Source organism: Centruroides sculpturatus, unplaced genomic scaffold, assembly GCF_000671375.1.
Source record: "Centruroides sculpturatus isolate CEXI.00-Female unplaced genomic scaffold, Cexi_2.0 scaffold1159, whole genome shotgun sequence".
Taxonomy (NCBI): Eukaryota; Metazoa; Arthropoda; class Arachnida; order Scorpiones; family Buthidae; genus Centruroides; species Centruroides sculpturatus.
Genome location: NW_019385414.1, coordinates 13,498 through 33,729, shown reverse-complemented (window position 1 = coordinate 33,729; position 20,232 = coordinate 13,498). Strand labels below are relative to the sequence as shown.

Sequence of the window (20,232 nt, the reverse complement as noted above, 5' to 3'; positions counted from 1 at the left end):
TAAAGTGTAAAATTCTGATTCATATTATTTACTGTTACTTCTGAAATGCAATAGTTTCACACGTTTGAATTGTCAGTTATCTTTTTGCAAGGTATCGTACACAGAAGTAAGGAAAAGCGAAGTATTACTGGAGAATGTTCAAAAAGAGAAACATTTAATAGAATCAAATTATCTTGAAAAACAAAATTGAAAATCTACGAGTGCTAGAAAAATTTTTTCACAGAGAACATTTTTTTAAATTTCTCCCATCTACTTAATCACAATACACCACATATGAATAATATAAAAATAATACTTTACTCAAAATATATTATAATTGTTACCTACCTTTCTATAAATAAGAGTGCAGAAAGCTATTTTTAGTTTCATTAAATAATATTATGTCATAAACAGATTGGTATTATACACAAAGAAATAAATCGCAGTAACAGCAAAAAATCCTGCAAGTGTAACATAAACGTTGTAGTGATTCCATTCTTGTCTGTTTTCAAAATAACGTACTGTTGATCCTACAATATATGCTTGACTTACAACTACACTTGTAACTACAGCTGTTTCCTGTAATTATACGTAAATATCAGTTATTTCAATTATTTTAATACTAACTTCACCTCTTTATAATCGGGTGTCATAATACCTGAATTAGTACAAGTAATATTACAATCAAGTACTTCCAACCAACCAAACGTAAGGCAGCTTTCAGTATGCTCGGATTTTTCTTCTGCAATTCCTTTTTCCATTTCCATTCTCTGAAAAAATTTTGATGAAGGATCTAATTTAAAAACAATATTCAATAAATATTATTCAACTTTTGTAAAGTCATGTTTAGGGCTTTATAAAGCCTATTTTATTTTGAAAATACATAAAAAGACTTTTATTGCAGCACCACAGAATCTGGAATGTACAGTAATAACTGGCCACGCTAGTATCCTGCGAATCCGAACATTACTGGACAAGTGGTTTGTTATGATCCGGAGCCACAACAAAAATATGGTGTGTTTCTGTGCACGTTACTATACGACAAAAAATGGATATATTACCAGAGTATAGTCATATAATATTTCATTATAAGACAGAGTAAATAGCACGCTTAAACAAATCACAGACTTATGCATCGTTGCTTTGAGATGTCTGCTGTGGAAAGATTACATATAACTTATTAAAAATTTTGTTAGATATTAAATTGTAATATGTTTGCATTTTGAATGTTTCTGCTTGCACTGTAAATGTTTACCTACTAAATTTTTCAATTTTGAAAACTATAATTAACATTTTTATAATTTATAAATTCTCAGTATCTAAAATAAAAATAAATTACGTGTGTATTGATAATTTGAAAATTTGGTATAAATATATTTGCTATTCAATTTGATAAATGATTTTATAAATATTATTAATTATTATTAATGACTTTATTATAAAATATTCACTCAGCAGTGACTAACGAATATATCTGTCCAGCGCAATCGTGTGGCAGTAGTGAGAGACGGATACATCTGTTAAATTCTTTTGGGGGTAACGCCAAAAACTAGCCAATAACTACCGCGAAAATAATTCACATAAAAATGAATTATGTAACAATAAAAAAGATTTTTCTCTACTAGATTCAACTGTTTACAAAAATCTTTTTCCGAAACGGTAATGAAAAAAATCGTCTGGGAAAATACTTTAAAAAATTTCCCACGTTTATTTTCCACTACAAAAAGATAGCACCATATCTGAATAACCCACTGCTGAATGGTTACAGTTATATACTCTTTGTCTGTGGAACAAAATAAAAAAACATGACACCGAAGAAACATTTTCGAAAAAAAACAGTAATTGTTGTACAATAAATTGTACACAATAACTTGTTCCTACAATATAAATTAATTTTAGTTCGACTAACAAAAGTTATACTTGTTTCAGGGTAATTTAAGTAAATAAAAGTTCTATGTATATCATTTGTAAAATGCCATGATTAATGGAGCCTGCTTTATTTTGTTCTCGATCTATTCAATTATTAAAATAATATAGGAATGTTAATTTGATTAAAAATTTATCGAGTATTTCATCTTATTAAAAAACATTAGCCAAACTTTATTATTTATTTTATTTGATGTTTTTTCTGTTACTTTTTCAGATCTGTTTACCCTGTGGACACTAATGGGTTTTTCTTAGAGAGCCTGTCGTAGATTCAGATCACAATGAGACAACCAGTGCTGAGACAAACCTGGGCGTACTAAAATATCTAAACTGCAAACAAATTCAGAGTTTTAGGCATTTAAAATACAATTCTTTAACGCCGAAAGTAGTACGCTGCCGCATTAACTGCTCAACTGGGACTCATCGAAAAGTTTGAAAATATTCCAGATAAATTGAGCGGATAATCTATTAATTTTTGCGATATAACAGATAAAATATGTTTTGTTCATTATTTTGACAATAAAAATTTTGAAAGTCACGAAATTTTAACAAAATCTAGATAAAGTTAATATTGTTGTAGTTGTAAGTTTAATTAACAGTTTACTATGAATCAAGTATATACTATGAATTTTGTTATAACTTTCTATAACTTCAAATATTAAGTTAAGTGTTTCATTACAGAAGTAACAATAAGTAATTAATATGTAAAAAAGAATAAAAGAAATGAAACGATATTAGTTTTTCCTCTAATTATTTAGTTAAACTTCAGAAAATCATAAATGAAGCTGAAAGTATTAGGAAATAATAACTGAAATATGGATATCAAAAACTAAATAATAAACTTACTTTTGAAGTAGATCCCCAAGATATTGTGAAGTATGATATTGTGAGGCTTCGTATAAAACTTCTTCTTTCAAAATTCGCTTTCTTCCTTTGTTTATTATATGAAAAACCCAGCTGTAAAATAAACCAGTTACTTATTAATTAATCTTGCTTAACATATTTTTTTTGTACTGATAATTTTCAAATGATTATCGTTGTAGGTAACTTACAATGCAATGAACGATTTTCATTCATGTAAATCATTTATCGTTATCACTGTGATAGTTTATAGATAACGAATTACCTAAAGTATTTTAGTAAAGCAGCTTTAATTAGTGTATCATGTATCATTACTGATTACTATAATTACAAATGTGCTTGATAAACATTGTTGAACAACAAGCTTTATTTAATTAACGCAGTTCTTACTTTATATATAAAACATTAAAATATTTTCGCACAAATTGCATATTTTTACTTTTGCTGTTTTTTTTCTTATTCACTTATCTAAGTAAAATATTTTATACCTCATAACATTTTGATGTTCTTGAAAAAAACAAACGCATAAAAATTCAACAATGAACACTTCAAGCACACATCTGACATCTGACACCAACATAGTTCTTACTTTATAATTCGTTATTTTATTATTAAGTAACTTACGTGCAACAAAGTTTGATAGTAATTCAAAGTTTGTTGCACGTATTGAAGTTCTGATACTGAATTAATTAAATTAAATTAAATCAATATTTGAAAGTGTATTATCAGAGTTGTATTCCTTTACAACTATATTATTAAATCAGCGTATGATTGACAGACCATCAATTACATAATTCTCGTCCTGAACCTTTACCTGATAAATAGTTTAACACAACAATTCCATTGTAGACAAAAAGTAGTGTTAGTACTCTTAAATTTTGTTTTTCGTTTCATATTATTTAAAAACTCAATACTATATCACGCTAAAATCTAATTACAATGTAAAAGTTGATACCAAAATGTCACAGAATATCAACTATTTAACTTTCAAACATTATTTCCTAAAGCAAAAATAAACTATTATATAATCACAACAAATTACTACCATTAATAATTGTCAATGGTTTCAAAATCTTAAATTGCAATAATTAAGTCTAAATGCAATAGATTATAAGTGGTTGATCAATGGATCAAATATCTCTTAGATACATAAACAATTGGCGAATTCGTATGAAGGATTGTTTAAAGTTTTCGAAAAAAAATGTTGATTTAAAAACAACTTAATATTTTTATATGATATCGTACAAATGCTGCATAGTTGATATACTTGTTTTGTAGTCAGAATGAATATATACTATTTACTTTAAATATTTGGAAATTATATTTAGGTACGTCCTGATACTGCCAATATCGTTACGGATCCGATATTTTTCATAAACAGGTACGATGCAACGAAAATCAAATTATGTAGCCCCATCAAAATCTGAAACTTTATTTTATACTATTTTCGGTTAAAATAAACCTATATAAAAATATTGATGACAAAAATGTCGATAAATGTATTGTGTCTATTTTCATTTCGAGAATTTAGGCCTATATATGCTTAGAGTTACTGTTTATTACTGTTTATAAATAAAAACTAAGTTAGACATTATGCAGCACTTTTCTTTGTTAATCGACTTGGACTATCATAAAATGTTTAAAATAAGAGACAATTTCTACATACTTGTTTGCAGTGACATTTGTAGACTTTCAACATAAGAAAAAAAATTTTAACGTAAAAACTGTTTTACCTTTTTACCAAAGCTGTGAAGATATCTTATTCATTTCTATCTCATTTACTGTAGTACCCAGAGAGTCTCTTAACACTACAGCAGATTTGAAGCTCGTTCTGTGTATATAAATCGTGATATTAGGGTAAACTGAAGTACTGATTGACTCACAGATTTCTGAACTAGATAGCTAAAATTCAATTCCCTGAACTATCAAACTATATTGATTGCTGCTCTGGGGCCCATTCAGCATTCATTGAAAGTGTTGCATTCCTAGAAGAAATACAATACCTTCTCACCGCTTCACCTATAAAAGGTATTGTAACAAGAGTAAAAACAAATGGACAGTCCGTACACGACAGCCAGCAAGATTTCGTGTTTCGGAACCTGATGCAGCTATTGGCAGATATAAATACTTTCAGAAGGCAACCAATACCGATAACAGTATCGATAGTGATTGAACTTTGTGAAAAGCCTTAAAATACACGCCATTAATACTAAGAGAATTTGCTCATTTGTTCCTAATACGGACGATTCTTAATTAACTTTTCAATAATGTATGTATCATTATTTACTAGAAAATGACTGCTGTAAAGTAAGATCATCTGTTTTGAAATGGGTCTTCAAAAAAATTTAATTAACTGAAAAAAACCATTTTATAAATACTGTCGTGAAATTTTCTCTACAAAAGTCAAATATAGAAAAACCTTCAGACTCTGTATAAAAATATATTTGTTAAAAAATTCAAATACATTCATAGATTTTTTTGACTGGCCCATAAAATAACGTTTTTCTTCTGTGGTTAAAAGATTTGTTTTAAATATTATTTCAGATTATTATTTGTTTAAATTATTAACTCGATGTGGTAAACGTATGTGAAGTTTTGCGAGGTTTAAATAAATTTATTTAATAAATATTTTCATAATAATAATTTTCCGTATTAATTGTCACGTATTATAAATGATATTTAAATTATGTAACGTATACTTACAACAACAAATTTCCAAGGAGAAAAACTTTAATACAATACAGAAAAAGTCTATTCTCGCGTTAAATATAAGGAATATTTTTCCCGCATCTACTTAGTGATTATTTGTATATTTAGTAAACTTTTCGGTCAATTATGTACAAATACAAGTTTGTAAGTATTTTTTTTCAACTACAAGTGTGAGATTCTGGATACACCTCCCCTAATTAATTGGAAATCAATGTCAAATACATAAATGTTAGAAATAATATTTCTGATTTATATGAAAGAAACTTAAGTTAAAAACGAAGAAAACTGGTAAAAGTCACTTCCTACTCAACGAAAGTTCGACATCCTTTTTGTTTTCCTTTATATTCATAAATTTTGAGTCACATACAGTCCAGTTCCCCGCTGTAAACTCCCACTCTTCCTAAATACTTGGGAATAATACATTGGAGAAATTCATCAAAAAACTAGGTTCTTTAGTATCATTCGGGGAATCCCAGAGGACAGACGTATTCCATATAAGCTCCCTACGGCCAACTCCCTTATTCGAATCCCATAGTTCGTACAAATTTTGTTATTAAGTTAATAAATACAAGAAGAAAATGTTTATTTACTTCTTGTATTTGTCTTTGGTTAGTCAAAAAACTAACGAAAGACAAAATTATTCGCCCAGAATCTGAAATACAGAAGATAAACATATATTGAAGTAGTATGGTTTAATTAAAGTTGTAATATCTCTCTCTGCGAAATTCCATAATTATAGTTTAAGAATTCGATTTCGTCATTTATTTCTTATTTATTAAAATTTTTGATTTTTTATAGTTAAAGAAATGTCTCTTAAAGTGTCTGAGTAAAAATAATTCATCATCTCTGTATCTATTCAAACCGCGTGTTAATCCTCGGATTATAAAACTGATTAACTGGTGTCAAAGATCCTGACTAGATGTAGGATTCACCCCCTAGATCCTTCTTTTTAACATATTAGTTAATGCCCTCCACCCTCTATTTCTTTAAATAGAAAAACCATTCTTATGGACAAACCGAGGACTATCCAAACGAATAGCTGCCGAATAAGTGGTACAAGAGTCTTAACTACTCCGTATCCCCGGCTGGCCCCTCACACAAGTAGGCCTATAGTGACGTGTAATTGTATGCTTATATGATACCTTTACTTTTTTCTTACCTTTTATATTGATTACCTTTACTTTTTTCTTGCCTGTAAAACCAGTTATGTACACTGAGTTTGTAGTATTACTCATCAAATCTATACATCAATCAATTAGTTTATAATATATACTTCAAGGAAAAAAGGATTAGCGTGTCATCTTTGTTCGGAAAATCTTGAAATTTCGTGAAAATGCAAAAAAAAACAGTTATTACAAAAATAACGTAAAGATTAGTCGCTAATATAATTCTAACTTAAAATGCTTTTTCATGTACGTAAAATTCTACAAATATATGCAAATGAAGAATTACTTGCGAATAGATAAGTGTATAAAAAATAATAATTTTTACGGTGAAAAAAAAATTCAGAACGAATTGCTTAAATTTCCCGGAAAATAGTATTAAGGTATGTCAAGATAAAGTTAAAATTATTTGTAGCATCACCTAATAAAATATATTATTAAAGAAATAACAGTTATATTATTTATAATTTGTCATAAACGTTCTTTCACAATACCATTACAATCAACCATAGAGTAAATGATTTTGTTTTATAAACTCTTTCGCACAGAAGTGTCGTTTCCAGTATGGAAGGTATGGAAGACTCCATACCTCATATTTTTGCAAGTATGGAATTCCACACCTTAGATTATTTAAAAAATTATAATTTAATGCAAGGCAAGCCAAGGCACATGCTTTCTGTATAAAAACAAATTTTTTCTTTGGATGTTGACCAATCGAACTCTTACATAATCAAACGTATCAAAATTTTTCTAACTTTAAGCAATTCATCACTCAGTAGATAGCTCTAGATGCGATTTTTTTAAATACTCAATTTAAATGAATTATTTATTTACTTCAAATATCAATTATCTATTGAGGTAGTTGGTGCCAAATGTTATTTTCTTACGAAAGCGTTGAAACTCGACGTATCAGTTATTAATATTAATATACATAAGTGGTTTAAGTTTTGTTAAAAATTTACGTGCGGTAATCGAGATACTCAACTTTAAATTAGCATATTTTAAAGAGGCATCTTATGGGTAACTAATTCAAAAACGTCTATTTTTGTTAATAAATTAAATAATTTTCTTACCGTTAATTTTAAAAAACATCTATTATTTTACGTAGATTTTTGTGTGAACTTTATTGTGTAATACAAGGTCATGTACGTTACGGTTGATTATGCTCCATCCATCGTGAAAAAAAGGCATAAAGTTTTCAAAACTGTCTTTTATATACGATTTTAATATTGTACGATTTTCAACTATAAATTTTGAATTAGATTTTTATACTAAATATTATACATGGTTTGGAACAATTTGAATATACTTAATTACGATTAATTCGTTTTAAAATATTATGCATTGGAAATATCCTAACATACTCGAACATTTATGGAATTCGCTGAAAATAAATACAAATAATTTTCTCGCTTTTTATGTATATAACACGAGAATATATTGACATCGCATGAAATTTAACCCTAGTAGATTTTTTAGAAACGTGAGGTTATTGGACTACCCAAACCAAAAATTATTCAGAAAGCAGTTGTATGTGAATGAGGGTGTGTTTCAATTTCTATTTCGTTTAATGTTACAAGATAAGGTAATGATTAAAAATCAAAATTTGACAGGCAAGCGTTTATATAAAGATCATCAATGCTGCTAAATTTTGGATCTTAAAGGTCAAACAATAGAGAGATAGCGGTCACGGATCTTATCTCGAATAGGGTCAGACTTAATCAAAATCTTATTCGTTATTAACATAAACAATTTTTGAAAATATAACTTAAATGTACCCCGAAAAATAAAATTCTGTTATTTTATAATAACTACAAATATAACAGTTTTTAAAACAAAATCTCATATTTTATGACGCTGTACAAAATTATAACTTCGTGTAAATAAATCTTAGTGTTCTTCTCTCTGTAAGTTGCGCAACTTATTTCTCGATATTTTTTGCCGTAAGAAATAATTTATTATTAGGGGAGATCGGGGCAAGATCGGCATGTTAAGCTTTACTTAAATTTTGTGTAATAAATACTGCTGTAAACTGAAAAAAAAGCTTTGCATATTGTCTATTGGAATGTTACCTTACTATAGAACTGGTTAAAATCAGTTTGGAAATAAAAATAATTAAAATAATTACAACTTTACAAGAAGAGAGAAATTGACGAAGTTGCCCCGGGTATAGGGGCAAGATCGGCAACTTCTCTCTTTTTGTAAAGTTGTAATTATTTTAATTATTTTTATTAAAGTTGCCCCTGGTATAGGGGCAACAGTAATGGGGCAAGATAGGCACGTATATAAAATTATGTTATTAACAATGTATAAGTTGGAATTCACTATTAAAACAAAGAAATACAAATCCAACACCCATTTAATATTATTACAACGAAATGCAAGTTCAAAGACATATATACATGAATAACAAATGCAAACATGTTTTCATTTATCATCTGTTTGATTTTTATCCTTTGCTTCTAATGTGGCTTTATGTTGCCGATCTTACCCCGCTAGTCATGATTTCGAAACATTAAGTACAACCCTGAGAACAGAATGCCAAGCCACGATCTGGCCACGTGAATAAGTTGAAGTTACATCCTTCTAACAGGAAAAGTAACTTTCGTTATCATGGAATTATAACAAAACCTGCCAATTCAATATAAATGGAAAAAAAATATTATATGGAATTGAACGAAAATGAAAATTTGCTTGATAATTCAACTACGCTTGTTGGAGAACAATAAAAACACTACACTCAACAAGCCACCAATAAAACTCAACTGCCTAACCTATAACCAAAGTCTCCTTTTAATTTGTTTTTTAAAAAAAGCGCTTGACAAACTTGCCCCGCATGCCGAAGTTGCCCCGATCTCCCCTATATATTTATTTGTCTGCAAACATGTCTTCCTTTGCACATGTTTATAGTATTTTAAGCATATAAAAAGAATTTTAAATTTCAGTTATATTAGTGACGAATTTAAATCTCTCTTAAAACATGATTTTGCAGTTACTATATTTTTATATAACTTCAAGGTTTTCTGAACACTAGTAGTCAACTACACCTCTACACTATAAATTAAATATTATATATTATCTGATAGATATATTTGATGAGTAGTACTACAAACGCAGCATATAGAACATTGTGGACAAGAGAAGTTAATACAGAATGGACAGAAAAGAAAAGAGTAACCCGTTCGATTCAGTTGGTGTTTTTTCTCGTATATTTTTCTGGTATGTAAAATCATTTAATAACGTAAAAAACTTAAATTTTATAATATAAATAACTATTAACTTTAATGTTCACCGTGTAATTTATAAAAACAAAACCTACATTTTATCATAACGTCATTACATTTAACATTATATCAGTACTAGCAGACCCCGCCACGCCTTGTTATGCCTGAAAATGTATCTATTATAAATGTATAACACTTCCCCCGTGGGGAAAAATTTTTCGAAAAATTTTTTCTTAGTGTACATTCTCTTGACGTACCCTATTAAAACGCAATCAAAAACGCAAAAACTCGCATCTAAAATAGTATAATAGAAGCCAAGTTCTTCACGGTAAGCCTTAATTCTGTCTCTCTCCCTCGCGGGGGGAATATTGAAAAATTCCTTTCTAGTGTACATTTTGTTGACGTACTCTATTAAAACGCAATCAAAAACGCAAAAAACCGCATCTAAAATAGTATAAATAGAAACAGAGTTCTTTACCGTAAGCCTTCCCCGTAAGGCTTACCGTAAAGAACTGTCTATCTCCCATGTTTAACGGAATAATATACAGTCTATGTCCACCCTGAAGTTCCATTTTAAATATTGGTGAAAGAATTTTTGAAATCGGATGAATAGTTTCGGAGATTACCTGCTGCATACAAACTAACATACATACAAACATTACCTCTTTATAATATTAGTATAAATAAACAGATTTAGATTATTGTTTTTTTTTAATTTTCTGATTGTCACCAAATTAAATATTAAATGGCATACTTCCTGTGTGACCACTTGTGTAAATTTTATTACAGTTTTTTTTATTTATTTAAACAAATTTATTTATAGACTTTTGAAATAAGTCAAAAAATTAATAGCAAAAACCTAATACAAAAACAAATTTTAATTTTTAAATTAATGACACTCAATAAAATGACACATTTTAGTATTTCGTAAAGTAAAGGTATTGCGTAAATATATAATTCTATGTCATTATACTTGTACTTAGAGTAAGAATACAAATATTCTTGTGTTGATGTAAGTTTATTGAAATGGTTTATTTATTCTAAATACGAATAATCCCGGGATAAGTGAAGAAAATATAATATTAATATTTTATGCTAGATTTTTTTCTGTAATGTACGTGTTGGATTTATTATGTAAAAAGTACACTTATTGAAAGTACACGTTGCATAATTTAAATATCATTCGTAACAAGTGACAATGAATATTGTAGTTTTTTAAGATATAAATATATTTATTAAAATATTTATAACTCCCAAACTTTAAACATTAAAATATATTAATTTTGAATGATAATTTAAAGCTATGTTAAAGACAGCAGAATACGTCCTTTTAAACCGCAATTTATTTTTATTGTTTTAATTATTTGTTTTTCAATTCCATATGTAGATTCTATTTCTCCATACTCTCTCTTCCTATATACAATGGATGATCGGTTAATTAACGAACATTATCCTTATTTAGTCTTTCTTCGATATCCAAAATGTTCGTTCAGCAATTATCGGTTTAACTTAAATTTTTATGGAAATTTGATTAATTCGTTTTTGAAAACACAAAAAATAACAAAATATGTACTTTCTTACTACGTTTATTTGTATGTTTATTATTATTATATTATTTATACAGTAATAAAAATACATATATACACTGTCGTTTAAAGTTTAACTAAATCTATATGAATATTATAAAGAGGTGATGTTTGTAAGTTTGGATGTAGGAGTAATCTCCAAAACTACTCATCCGATTTCAAAAATTCTTTAACCAATATTTAGAATGGAACTTCGGGGTGGGTTCAAGTGAATTACACTAAGAAGGGTTTTTTCGAAAAATTCCTCTTCCCCCTCGGTGGAAGTGTATACATTTATAATAGGTACATTTTGAGCCACAACAACGCGTGGTGGGGTCTGCTAGTGTTTTAACAGTCATTAATGTCAGTGTTTCTATGTTAAGAAACACTAACTTAGATGACTTTTCTTAATGGCTTTTTATGAATAGATTGCAATATTGTATAATTATAGAAAGGTAGAACCAAAAGTGTCTCATCAAAAGCGTCAATTTTGCTTAATACAGAGTATTCTTCCGTACGAGTATATTAAGTAAACTATCATACTATTGCGTAAGGAAAAAAAAAACAATTACTTTAAATTATTAAGTTTCAGCTGACAATTTCCTTGATATCTGGTAGAAAGCTAATTAAGTAGAAGGCAGGAGAACTGATTGCCTTTTGAAAACACCCCTCGTAGCATTAGGTTCTAGCGTCAACACGAATAATTAAGGTACATAAGCAAGAAATAGCTAAATAAAATTGTAAATAATTCAAATTACGTATATGTTATAGAGATGACTTTTCTGAGATAACAGTTTTTCTATCTGATATAAAGCATACAGAGTAATTTTTATATAAACAACAGTTTTACAACTACAGTTTAACCTATTCATATAAGTCAGATAATATATAATAATTTATAAAACTGAATTTTTTTCCTACTAATTTAAATGCAAGTATAATAATTTGCTTTCAACACTTGGATGTAGTTAATAATAATAAATGCGTTCGAAATAAATTATGCAATTGAAATATTCATACTTAATGTACTGAAAATTGAAGGCGATTTAAGATAATGTTAGAGGTATTTTATTTGTAGCAAAAAACGACGAAATTCCAATTGTACTGTACAAAAATTTAATTTTAAATCCAAGTAATTAGTTGCCAGGTTTTTTTACAATTGAAAATACTTAATTTAAATATTTTTCAAACCTTCATATAATTAATTGCTTTGCACACATTTGTAATATTATAAGTATACTGAAAATTAGTATAATTTGCCTTATTTAATTTCTTATATTTTTCAACGTGGACGTTAATTATTAATTAACAGGACTTATACTAGTGTTCAGATTTTTTCACAAAAATTGAGAAAAAACTTTTTAAAGAAAACAGACTTTCTTTATTAATCTACTTCTACACAAACAATGGTTAACATTTGTGTTCGGGCTATTATGCTCCTCATCAGCAGGATTACAGTGGTTACGAAATTTTACTATAAAACAATAAAATAGATAAATAAGAAAAAATAAAAAAATAAAAATTTACCGACAATATAATTAGAAAACTTACGATATACAGGCAACCAATTACCGACAATAATTTGTATTTACTTTTGTTTTGCTTCATATTCCTATTTTTAAAATTAAAAAAATAAAAATTACTTTAAACAGAAATAAAACCTTTTGTAAAACGTTTTTGGTTAATTTTGTAAATTTTGGTTAATATTAGATCTTCTTTTAGATAAAACTTTAAATTTCTATTATGTATTAAATAGTTTTATTTGTCAAAAAGAGTAGAGAATAATTTATTATTAGTAGTATTATTATATTTTTAATTTAATTCAGTTAATACTAATTTTGATAATTTCATTATAAATTATATAGACTTAGGGTGGCCAAGCTCCTTGATAGTCCGAGCCATTTTTCAAACTTTGAAATTTTTCGCGAGCCGCAATTAATCAAATAATTATTATTACGATAAAACATAATTTTATAAGTAAATTCTGAAGAAAAGAAGAAGCACGTTTAAACAGAAAAAATTATTCAAACAAATCGATTTTTTAAACTCGATATAATTAAACAGTAAATTAAGATTTCATTTCAAGACAGAATTTGTAAATGTTACCATTCAGCATGAGAAAACAGTTGAAAGTTTTCAGAAACACAATGTTGCATAAAGGCAGATATACGGGTTGGTATTTGCCACGTAAATGTAGTTTCAGGTTGTTTGACAGTTACTATTGCACTTTTTCAAATACTATCATGCAATAGCGCAAAATCTGTGTTCAGTTGATATTAATATTGAGAAAGTGTTAACTAATGAAAATTAAGAAGAATCAGCAGAAACTTTTTATTAGACAATTTTTTTATAAAAATAGCTTTCTAAATTCAGTTTTCAATTATAGTTAAATTCTTAGTTAATTTTAGTAATGAAGGAGTGATTAAATCAAATATGTTGGGTGTGAAACGAAAACAATTTCATGGTACGGTTCGTCAAGTGTAACTCCTGTACTACTAAGTTTTTTCTTACGCTGAATACCAAGAAGTCAAATCTGCCCATAGTATTTTTTATGACGTTTTTATATGATAAATTTCAAATAAGGATTAATTTCTACTGTCAATGAAAATGCGAAATACCGTGTTACAATTTTTTCTCTTACGCCTAAAGTTCACGTATATATACAGATATATACAGAATTCCGTTTTTCCTCCAAATAATTACTACTTCATGCGTAGTACTATTTTTGATATTTTTCCTGTGAAGAAGAAACTATACTTAGTTTGTGCAATTTCATTATTTTATTCCATAGATATTATGGATAATAATATCTATGGAATAAAATAGAATAATACCTATAGATAATAATATCCTTCAATAGATATTAGATTCGAATCTTCATATGCATTGATATAAAAAATAACATTTCCACTCTGTAGTGTGCTGTTTTTAGGCTTTTCTTCTCAGCTGTCTTGTTCTTCCTCAGCAGTAATGTTGACATTTTCAGAACAAATCGCTTTTTGCTAAACCTCTTCGTTAACCTATTTAGCACTGTAGGTTGCATGTATCAAGTTTATTTATTTATTTATTTATTTAGACATACTAGGCAGAGCCCATGATGCGGGGGTATACAATAATTCGTTACATGTACATTATACAAAAAAATATCATCATCCATCCATTATTACAGAGAAAATTAACATATACATAAATCAAAACAAAAATTATACAAGTATTATTATAAACATCAAAAATAAATATCTGAAAATAAATATCTGAAAGCCAAATATCCAAATATAAACATATAACATAATAACAAAAAATCATCATGGGGAGAACTATCCAACTAAAAACATCATTATATAAATTAAAAAACATTAATTACACCCAACTATAAAAGAAAAAGGATTCAATTATCTTATCCAAAATGTGGATAGTCTCCCAACACTTCTTAGCCACAAGCACACTTTTAAAGAAAAAACAAATGCCACTTTTCGGCAAAAACGAATACTCCGATATGCAAAATAAACAACGATGTACGTCACTCCGTACAAGAGATCACTAAAACAAAATAAAAAATTCAACAAAGATTACCTAAACAATAATTTAATATTTTGAACAAAATTAATTAAATCGAAATTACTTATATTAGTAATAAGTTCCAAAAAATTCTCCAACGGAATAATAGAAATTTCAAACACTTTCCCGAATTTTCTCTAACTTAGAGCAATTAGCAATCACGTGAAAAGCATCCAATAGCTGATCATCCTTACAATACATGCAAATTTCTCTGCGATAATTCTGTAAAAAATTAAGGGAATTACATCTGATTTGCATTACTGTGGCACCAATATTAAAAGAAAAATTATTATTATAAAGCGAATAGTCAAAAAAAGATTTATTTAAGTGCTTGTACCAATCATTATAAGAGCTTGCATTAACTCGTTGATTCAAATCCATAATAAAATTATCAAAATAATTTAATTTCAAAATAGAACAACTATCATGCTTATTTAAACTTGTAAATTTTTCGAAGATTTACTTTTATCTAGAGTTAGGTCTAAGTCAAACTTTTTATCAAAGGCAAACTTTTAAATAAAAGTATTTACTTTCTGAAGATGATGATCTTCTATAAGAGGTTCTTGAAAAAGTTCTCGGCGACGTATCAACCAGTCTCTTATTTACAGTATTTACAGAGGAAAAAGGATATTTCAAATTACAGTAGAGCGTCGTTTATCCGAATCAATTGGAGACTGGGGTGGTTCAGATAACTTATTTTTCGGATAACGAATTATGTACGAAAAATATATTAGTAGTATAGNGTAATTTATTCAAAAAATTAATTTTGTGATCTGAAATAATTCCATTCAACAAATTTTTATTTGAAATTTACTCATGAAATTAATTTTGTGATCAGTATGTGTCAAACCACTACTACTAACGTCGTATAAAGGCAGATATACGGATACATGTTAATACAAAAATCTCTTAGTGAACCCTCATCAATTGGGATTGGTATTTGTTACGTAAAAATGTAGTCAGGTTGTTTGACATTAACTGTTGCACTCTTTCAAACATTCTCATGCAATACCATAAAGTCTGTGTTTAGTTGATATTAAAATTGAGAAAGCGTTAACTAATGAAAATTAAGAAAAATCAGCAGAAACTTTTTATTAGACAATTTTTCTATAAAAATATCTTTCTAGATGCAGTTTTCAATTATAGTTAAATTTTTAGTTAATGTTAGTAATGGAAAAGTAATGAAATCAAATATGTTGGGTGTGAAACGAAAACAATTTCATGGTACGGTTCGTCAAGTGTAACTTTTGTACTACTAACTTTTTTGTTACGCTGAATACCAAAAAGTCAAAACTGTCCATAGTATTTTTAATGATGTTTTTATATGATAAATATCAAATAAGGTTTAATTTATACTGTCAATGAAAATACGGAATACCGTGTTACGATTTTTTCTCTCACGCCTAAAGTTCACGTATATCTATAGATATATTCCGTTTTTTATCCGAATAATTACTACTTCATGTGTTGTACTATTTTTAATATTTTTCTGTGAAGAAGAAACGACACTTAGTTTGTGCAATTTCATTATTTTATTCTTTAGCACTTTCAATAGATATTAGTTCGAATTTTTATATGCATTGATACAGGAAAAAGCACATTTCAACCAAGTTACCAACTGTGTAGTGTGCTGTTTTTTGGCTTTTCTTCTCTGTCCTCTTATTCTTCCTCAGCAGTAATGTTGATATTTTGAGAAGAAATCGCTGTTTGCTAAACCTCTTTGTTAATTCTCATTTGGGTTCATGTAATGTACTCTACATCCATATTAATCTTTCTACTACTATCGTGGATACAAACTCTCTATTTTAGAGTATTCTAGATCTTACGAATATTTTTGTAATTTTTTCCCTTTCTGACTTTGGTATTTTTATTATCAATAAATTCTAAAAACAATTGTTTTTTGCCAGAAGATATATTTTGCAAGTTACATTCAGATTCAGATGCTTCAATGGGGTCAACTGTGACTCTAATGTTAACTTTCTTGTCTTTGATAGGTTTCGGTGTTTCTTTCTGAAATTATATGTGATAACCTTGTGTGGAATTGTTAAATATCCATTCACGATCGTTCATGATTTGTTTCTATTATAATCTGATCGTGATTAGATAAATCATCACGTAAGAAACTGTACGAATTGTACTGCTCAGACATTTCCCCTATAGTTAGTTGTCATCATTTATGTGGTCTTAACAATAAATCTTATTTTTAGTTTTCATAACAGCCTTTCTTCAAACAACACATTGTGAATTTCACTGTCTATAGTAATAGAGTTACAGGTGATGACACTAAACGAATGTTATTAGAAAGCGCATTTCTTATAGCAGAATTGGTTGGAACCATTAATGGTCATAATGTGTCAGGTGACAACTTTTTCAAGAGTGCAAAACGTCCGTGAACATTTGACCAATTGCAATTAATATTGCTGGGTAAAATGAAAAGTAATAAACTTGAATTCTTCTAGGAATGTAGAAAAATTAAAGATTAAGAAAGGTCTTCTCAGTATTTGCAATTCCAGGATATTGTAACGTCATGTTGTTTAAAAACGAAAAAAAACGTAACACGAAAATCATAAATAATTTCTTACCAGAGATAAAAACCGAAAAACTTTTAAGACTAAGATGATTTTTGACTAACGTGCTTCAAGTTCTGCTGTTAATATCGAATAGAATGCATAAGTTAGCAAGAATGAATTTAACATAGAGAATGACTAGACAGTGTGTAACGGTCTTCTTTTCTAAATATTCCCGACATTGGTACACTAAATTTTTAAACGAAATTCTACTGGAAATAAATTTTATATTAAGTTTGATTTTAAATCATATTTTTTGATTTTATGCCGGTTACTTGAATTTTAGATTTACGAAGTGTTTTTTGTTTACTCGTGAAAAGTTCTTTTGATATAATATAATTTCCTACGCACTTGCTAGAACAGAATTTATTCCTGGTTCCTCAGAAAGGTAGGCTGACAATTTCTTTGTTCATGTCAGCAGTCTCAGAAGCAAAATTTTAATTATCTTGGCTTTGAACTTGGCTTGCCAATTGTATTATTTTCATATACAGATGATTTCCGAGATATCTTAGTATTCAAATTGCTAGCACAAGATATTTCAGTCTAAGTCAAAAGGATCTATTTTGAAAATTTGATAATTGATCTGCGCACTTAATATTATGCCTAATTAGTATTATCTATTAATAAATTATTATATTAAGTGCATAACTTAATTTTAAAATTTTTGGAGATACAGCTGTATACCGTACAGAAGAGAAGTTCTGGAAAATAAAAGAAATATTTTATAACAAGCATTCGTAGACTCCCATATTCGGTGAAAACCTCTTCTATTCACACTCAGATTCTTTAACTTTATACAGTCAACCAACCTTAATACTGAGAAAGAACATTTATTTAGTTAAACAAACGTTTTCAACCCATTCCATGGGCCATCATCAGGATAAAGACGTTCGAATCAACGGCTTTTCGAATAACACGTTCAAATTTAAATTATATTAGAACACATGCTGAAATCAAATTAAGTAAACTAGCATAACAAAATTAATACAATAAATAAGAAAAACAAAATAAAATAAAATACAAAATATGGTAATTCTCCATAATACAATATGTAAGCATTTTTTATAATAACTCAGGTTTTTATTGAGCCTGCTGCATGTATTATCATAAGAGTTCTTCCTGATTATATATTTTCATGCCGACAGTAGAATGGTTGCATCCTTATAGTTTAAACATTTATCTGTTTAAACTATAAGGAATAGCATCCACACTTCTCTGTTGTGGATGCTATAAAAAATGTTTACATATTGTATTGTGGGGAATTACCGTATTTTGTATTTTATTTTATTTCATTTTGTTTTTCTTATTTATTGTGTTAATTTCGTTATGCTTGTTTACTTAATTTAATTTCAACGTATGTTTTAATATAATTTAAATTTGAACGTGTTATTCGAAAAGCCGTTGATTCGAACGTCTTTAACCTGAAGATGGCCCATGAAATTGGTTAAAAACGTTTGTTTAGCTAAATAAATGTGCTTTTTCAGTATTAATTAACGAGCGACAATAATTTCTCAAAGACTTTGCCCACATAAATGCAGACTGATTTTATTGTTTTATTCTGTTATTTTTTTATATTTAGTTTTATTTACTTCATCTTCCCTGTGCATTCCTTTATGTTCAGCCCACCAATTAGTTATTCTTTCTTCCCACTGATCTCTAGATAATTTACGAGCGACAATAATTTCTCAAAGACTTTGCCCACATAAATGCAGACTGATTTTATTGTTTTATTCAATTTGTTTTTTATATTTAGTTTTATTTATTGCATCTTCCCTGTGCATTCCTTTATGTTCAGCCCACCAATTAGTTATTCTTTCTTCTCACCGATCTCTAGATAATTTATGTTGATCCATTACTCTTTGAAGTAAGAGACGATCATTAGGAAGGCAACCAGATTTACGAATTTCAGAATAATAATCTCCATATTTTGCTTGAACTGCATAGGATGCTAACAAAACAGATGTTTCAGGAGGACAATATATTTCATCACTCGATATTGCATTTTTTACTTGCAGATAAAACAAACGCACTATAATGTCTTGAATAAGTTCTTCAGCAACATCTTCTGGATAAAATTTTCCACTAAATTTAAACTGCATAGGATTTTCCTTTTTAACATCTTGACATCTTAACTTAACACCTTCTTGTTCAATTTTAACCAAGTAATGTAACCTTTACTATCAACATACTGTAATCCAAAACACCAAATTTCTCTTAATCCAATCGTTTTTTACAACCTGATCAAAGAGTTGTTTCCCAGTGGTGCTAGGTTGGATGGTAAACCCCAACTCTGCATCCATTGTTGTAACTCTGACATTCACTGGTTTAGGCATTTTGAAAAATTAAGGTTAACTCTATGAAAAACTTGACAAATTCTGGTAATTCCTTTTATTTATACGGGAAAAACTGATTATAATCAAACACAAACAGTGACAGATAGCACCAACAAAACAAAATGGCTGCTCGGTCGGGGGTGTATTTAGTTTTATTTACTTAATTAATTTACTTTACTTTATTGTAGATTAATTTAATTACTTTATCACACTTCTTTTTTATCTGTACTTTTTCAAATTTTTTTCTCAACAATAAATCATTTATAATCTTTAATTTGTGACATATTACTGCTCAAAATCTATGCCAAGCTGACTAAATCATAAACATTATCTTGAGTTTCTCGATG

At 28.1% G+C, this 20,232-nt stretch overlaps 1 pseudogene; it reads right to left on the bottom strand.

Moving 5' to 3' along the window:
* Positions 1-378: 378 nt before the first annotated feature.
* On the bottom strand, positions 379-20,013 carry LOC111638729 (annotated as a pseudogene).
* Between the last annotated feature and the right edge of the window lie 219 nt (positions 20,014-20,232).